The 6,816-nt window shown below is 43.0% G+C and overlaps 1 pseudogene; it reads right to left on the reverse strand.

Annotated features, from left to right (window-relative positions):
- Positions 1-3,701: 3,701 nt before the first annotated feature.
- Positions 3,702-5,298, reverse strand: LOC113915954 (annotated as a pseudogene).
- Positions 5,299-6,816: the final 1,518 nt, after the last annotated feature.

The raw sequence follows: 6,816 nt of genomic DNA on the forward strand, positions 1-6,816 counted from the left end.
TCTGTGGTTCGCTTCTTATATTCCAGGCCTGGGTCCATCACTATCTGACTTTTGATACTTAAAGATTTTGGAATCTAGAAAAACCTTTTCTCTCTCAAGTGCCTAGTCCTTGCCATTCAAAGTCTAGCTTTAAAAACTATCCTTTCTGCTATGTACTTTTTGAAGCTTATCTTGACAATCAAAGCTGAACACTGGCTTTTCTGTCCTTCTGTTTTTATCTGCCCCATTCTAAAGCTATAGATGCTTCATCGTCTATGCTTAGGGAACAAAAGGAAAATGAATCATGAAAAAAAATTTTTTAATTCATCAGCTAATATTTGCAAATACTTTTACTTTGCAAGAGAGTGGCATAAAATGAGATTCTCAGCCCTGGCTTCACATTGGAATTGTCTGGAAGCTTTTCAAAACTATCAATGTCCTAGCTCCAGCTCCACCCCCCGCACCCCACCCCCACCCCCCACCCCCCCAACCGCCCAGAGATTCTGATTTAATTGATTTGGGTGAGGTTCAGATGTCACTATTTTTGTTAACCTCTTCGGGTGTTCTAATGTGCAACCAGGGGTAGAAATTGCTGGTGTAGAGGAAAGGCATGGGACTGGGCTCTAGTGCATGGTTTTGCTATGAACTAGCTAGAAGATCCCTGGAGGAGGAACATCACCTATCTGGGTCCAACTTGCTCCTGTGAAAAATGTGGCATTGAGTTTCAAGGTCTTCATTGAACTAACACTAACATTCTGTGAATTCCTCACGGTGGGAACTAAAAGGGTGACTTTGTTCAGTGAGTGATTATAGTAACAAAAGAAGAGTTGGTATAGTCACACAAATAATGTTTCTATTTCGCTTTGAAGTAATATACAGCAACTAAAAGAACCCAGGGCTCTTTTCACTACAATGGTCTTCTGCTGTTGTCTCTGTTGAATTGTTTAGGCACCAACATCAATTTAGAAGTACCTCCATATGCAGCTCTACACCCTCAGTTCCTCAGCTAAATTCAATGAGATTAAGCCTCAAGTATTTTTATGTTGAAAGCATGTGTCTAAATGTGTAAAAAGTGACTGACCGGCTCTTCTTAGTAGAGCATTTTGTAAAATGTGGACTGTGTACAAGGGATTTCAAGTGGTTGCTTTAAAGAACACCGAATCACAGGGGTAGAAGCTTTCTCCTTTTTAATTCTGTTTTATTTCTCTCAGTTAGTCAAGAAAAAAAAAATCCCAGTTTAGCACTGAGATATCTTTATCACATTGCTAATACTTGCTAATGTATTTTAAGAATGAGATAGTAAATTGCAGTCTCAAAGTCTGAAGTAGACAATAGTATTTAGCTAATATTTAATAGCAATGTTTGATTCTCATTCTCTTTAAGATATGTTATATAAACAGCAGATGCATTTCTATCCAAATGGATATAAGGCCTCCTTTTAAGATAGTTTTATTTAAATAAGGAAGAAACTGTCAAGTGAAGATTCAGATGAAATTATTGAGAAAACATTTCTTTGGGAAAGGGTACGTGAGAGTCAAACTTCAACTAGACAGACTGATTGAATAAAAATTACAAGTGTTTAAAAAGGAAAAAGGAAATTACTAAGGTCATACTATTTGGGGGTTGAAATATTTTATTTTGTCATTGGCTGGATCTGCATGTAAAGGTAGGGATGACAGCAGCTTTTTTTTTTTCAATTGGATGAACAGGAGATGTTGACTGGACAGATGTTACTATACTATCTTATCAGTAAATACATTAATTATAAATGAATTAAACACTTCAGTCAAAAGGCCAATAATTTTTTCAAAAGGATTCAACTATTTGTGTCTAGACAAAACACATTTTAGAGGCAAAGACACAAATAGGTGGAAAATAAAAGCATAAAAAAAGACATAATATGGAGGCACCTGGGTGGCTCAGATGGTTAAGCATCTGCCTTCAGCTCAGGGCATAATCTCAGGGTCCTGGGATCGAGCCCCATATCGGGTTCCTGGCTCAGCGAGGAGTCTGCTTCTCCCTCTCCCTCAGCCTCTCCCCCCTACTCATATTCCCCCATTCTCTCTCTCTCTGTCACATGAATTAAAACAAAATTTTTAAAAAAGACGTAATATGAAAGCAGTAAACAAAAGAGAGATGAAATATAAGAAAAAAAATAGACATTAGGACAAAAGCTGTTAGAGAGAAAGCATGACATTTTATAATAATAACAGGGTCAATCCGTCAGGACTTGTGTTAATATTAAAGAGGGTTTTGTGGTTTTTTTTTTTTTTTTGAGGAGTTACATGTTCTGATACTGCCTAGTTACATGTAATGTTTATTTTCCAAACAAGTCTGTTATTTTCACTTAAATTATTTATAGTGGACGGGGATCTTAGGTGAGGTTCTGGTACTTTGACATAAGGAATTTATGGGCACACCCACTGGTATCCAGGCACAACCTCTGATTTGCATACTGCCCAAGAGGCTCACGGAGGACAACCTGCATCTCATTGGTACTGAGGGACAAGAGTGCTAGCCTGAAGAGAGTCTCGGGGGGGGGCCCCTGAAGGAAGAATCCCTGTATATGAGGAAAGAGCCCGGCATGAGAGAGCAGCTTCAGCTGTGCAGTCTGTGCCAGGTAAGTGAGGAGGGAGTGGCTGGGAGGTGTGACTATGGGGGGAAGTCTGTGAGAGCTCTCCAGTAGAAACATCTACTCCTCCACTTGGAGACCTTCTCCCTCTTCCCTGACGGAAGAAAATGAAGAGTTCTAAAAGGTAAATTAAACCTAGGGTGGGGAGATGGAGGAGAGAGCAGATTCCCAAGGGGGTTCCAGCGATCCAGTAAGGATCAAGGCCATGATGGGAGACCTGAGTAAAATCTGAACTGGGCAGCCTGGAGCTGTGTGCATAAGCAACTAGCCTCACAGCAAGAGCAAATTCTGAGCAGAGGAAAGGCAGATGCACTAGAAAGCATTCAAATTAAATTTGAAATGATTCTCCCTGGGGAACCCAAAAACAAAAGATTCAAAAAGACTCTAAAAATGTCAAGAAAAATCTAGAAAATTATACAAAGTTCAAGAAAGGCCATTTCTCATTGAGAGGTACTGATTGATGCAGCAGCCTTAGGGATAAACTGCAAAATAAACCCATGAGTGGACTGTAGAATACTTATTACTATGAAGCAATATATTTGCGTATACTGTGTAAAACATTTCTCATATTATTGTAAGTGATCTTCATCACTTGCCCATTACATGGTTCAGGAAACTGAAATTCAGAGAGTTTAGAGTGACCTCCCGGAGATGCCCAGCTACTAGGTGTTGCTGGCTCAGTCGCAGACCTTGTGACGGCCACAGCAGTGGGCCCACTCCATCATGGGCAATCTCACAGCTTCCAGGATGGGTCGACCATGCCCCCTTTATGCACGGTCTGCAGGAGCCCAGCATGCGTTTTCATCAGTCAGAGTGGACTTCTCAATAGGCCTAGTAGAAAACTAGTCACGTGCTGCCCAGAAGGCAAGATTACTTTCACCTTGGGCCTTCGCCGGCCACTCATCATCTTCATCCATGTATTTGTAAAGCCCAGACCCTGCCATTCCTTACTGGAGTCTCAGCAGCAGAAGTCTTTTTGTTTTTTTCTTCACCATAAGGTAATTTAAAAAAATGTGGTCTCTCTGTTTAAACAGTTACTAAGTTGGTTCATCTTTTAGTAACAGACCTTCCCTCCCCTAGTCCCCCCGACTCAGTCCTGTATGATCACATCGTCATCTTCATCTTCATCTTCCTCCTCCTCTTCCTCCAGACAAACCACCACCTCAGCCGGCTCAGGGATTCGAGAGTCAAGCCAATCCAGCACCTGCTGGGTGCTAAGCCTTGATGCCTGACTCAGTTAAGGGATATCACTTTCTCGTAGCTGTCGATGGGCCGCCCAGGACCTCTCCAAGGGTCGTATATCTGGTGGGGCCGGGGTGTTCGGCAGAGGTGGTGTCTCAGCCCATTCACTCAAGGAGCGGGTTGAAGGTGGGGGTGTGGGAATTTCTGGGTCCTGGAAACTAGGGGCACCAGGTACGGCATTGTCCCGAAACCATTTTAGTTGCCCATGCTTCAAGGCATAGCATGTGTCACCAAACCACTGAATGATCTCAGGTCGAGGTAAACCAGTGATCTGTTCTAATTTATGGTAATCCTCACGCCGTGCCCATTGGCACTGTAAAAAAAAAAAAAAAAAAGATTTGAGAATAGCCAGCTGCTCTTTGGTTTTTCGCTTGGTCTTTCGCTGGCATTGCATATCTGGGGAAAGGTACTCTGCAGGGCCAACCCTACTTGATACTGAGTTATGTCTTAGCCCTTGGGGCCAGGCTGGCTCCAGGCACTGGGGGCAGTGCCTGTTCATTGGGTGACAGTGGCTGTGAGATACAGCCCAGGGACTGGAGGAGTTTAGAGGTGGTAGTAGCTCCGTTTGCCAGTTCCAGGAAAGTGGAAGAAGAGGGAGAGGAAGAAGGAGGAGTCATATTGGATGCTGACTCCTGCTTACAACTACTAGCAAGTAGTGAGATTGGTGGGGGCTTATCCCGAGCATGTGGCTGGTGGACAGCTGTGGAGTGATTCCATGAAGCAGAACCTAGGCCATGGGACTGGTTGGGACCCCTGCCTGCCTGCTCCTTAGAGAAGCCACTGCTTTGAAGATTCTGCCAATAATCAGATTGGTGGGGGAATGTCCCACTGCCAGGTGCCATCAGGGGTTCCTTTGCTTTCTGGTGACTCAGCAGCTCTGAGGACTCCTCAGGCTCCACCTTCAATCCTTTCATCTGGGTGGGCTTACTAAGAGTCAGGGGCACTATTCCAAGACCCACTTGTTCTGGAGGTGGCATCAGAGAAGGAGGCACCTCCTCTGGGGGCCGCCCTGCATGATGAGTAAAAGAGAGAAGGGATTTGAAATGGAGCTGGTCCCGATGGTAGACCACTCGGGCTCGGGTCTCTTCTGTTTCTTCAGATGACCAGCTAATGCCACAGCGGAGGCGCTGGGCCATGAACCAAGTCTTGACTGTCTCCATCTGCAGCCCATAGCGTAAGCAGAGAAGGGCAATGTCTGCTAGACTGGGATAGGGAAAGTAGCTGAAGGTTTGTAGCAAGTGTTCATTGCCATCCAGCTCACTGGTCTGGGCTGCCTGGGTCCACACAAGCTGTAGCTCCTCGGAGATTGGAGGGAGGCAGATGAGCCCCGCCGGGGAGCTATTAAGACTGCTGGCCTCTTTATTAGGAGGCATGGTGCTTTCTGATTTGTGCCCTTCAGAGATAGCGCAGTCCGGCCCGAGTGGTGGCTCCCAGCCTCACACCATGGGCCGGGGGGGAAAGGGGAGAAAGGGCAGGGGGCCTCCGGGGTGGGAGTGGGGTTCCCGCCCAGTGCGGCCTGCTCCAAGCCCACCCGCATGGAGCAGCAGCAGTCTTTTTAACCTACAAAAGCACAGTATCTGGAGAGACGCATTTCACATTAGGGTGACAGGTGGCTGACTAGAGAGAGAAGGGAGAAAAGGGTTGACTCAAAATGAGATATAGGAGACAGACCTTATTCTCTAATCGACAAGATGGAACAAAAATTTAGAATTATGGTTTCAATACCTTTGAATATCAGCTTCTGCTCTAATCCAGACTACTGAGCTAGGATCTGGCACCATATACCTGCACTAATCATCAGAACAGGGTGACTGCTCCTTTTTTCAGGAGAGTGAGGATTAGAGAGAAGGATGTATGCTGGCCGTATAAAACTTCCTAGGTTCCTAAAGATTTGTTAAATGAGTAAATGAATCAGACTTTTTTTTTAACTGCAGGTCTCAGGTTAGAGGATAAGAAAAGTACAAAGTGGTACGTTGGGGCAATACTGTATCTAACTATAGTTTTTGGTAGAACATCTTCCTCCACTAAAATCCCATTTTAAAAGCTTTTATGGTATTCTACCAAGATATATCGAGACTAAATTTGTCACTTTTGGTGGGAGACAGTCAAATGGTACACTTGAATTATAATTTGCTATTCCAGGAGAACAAAAGAGACACATACTTTAGATTTTTAAATATATAATCATCTGTAGCAGGATCATCAACATCACCACCACCACCACCACCATCATCATCAACATCAAGGATTAGGCACATATGGCAGAACTGAAAAGAAAATCTGGATCTATCAGTAAAAGAAGAATGCCAAATGAGGAATTCTTTTAACAAAGGAAAATACTAAATGACACATTTTAAAAATTTATGCTATCTAATCTTTCTAGAAATTAAACAGAAGAGAGCCATGTAAGACAGAAAAAAAGGCAAGGTGAATAGAATAATAGTAATTATTAATAGCAATAGTATATCCATATCCTAAAACAAACAGGCCCCATTCCTCATTTTCCACTTCTAAAAATAACCTATGGAAATTTCATTTAGTTGATTGCTCCATCAAAATCATCACCTAAGTCATAGAAAATTGTTCAGTTAAGAGACATGCCATAACAGTCTACAGAAACTCGATTCCTCCAAGCTTCTCATGTCCATGTGAGCCTTTGATCTCATCTTCCTTTGGAAAACAGTTGCCTTCCTTCCTTGCACAGAAAAATTAAGTATCATGAAAAGTGTTAGTTCTTATAAAAACCAACTCAGTTGGAAGACAAAGAAACAAGCCTGGCATCTTATTAAAGATCTTTAAAAATTTGAGATCAAACTGGTTTCTTACATTGTAGAAACATTAAGAGTTCCTTCCATAACTCAAGCATCTTGACAGAACCTTCCCCCTCAACAACCATCTGTCACCACATATAGTTGTTGTTTGTGATTAGCTTCCTTATCATATAATAAAGGAAATAATCCTGA

This window comes from Zalophus californianus, chromosome 1 (genome assembly GCF_009762305.2).
Source record: "Zalophus californianus isolate mZalCal1 chromosome 1, mZalCal1.pri.v2, whole genome shotgun sequence".
Taxonomy (NCBI): domain Eukaryota; kingdom Metazoa; phylum Chordata; class Mammalia; order Carnivora; family Otariidae; genus Zalophus; species Zalophus californianus.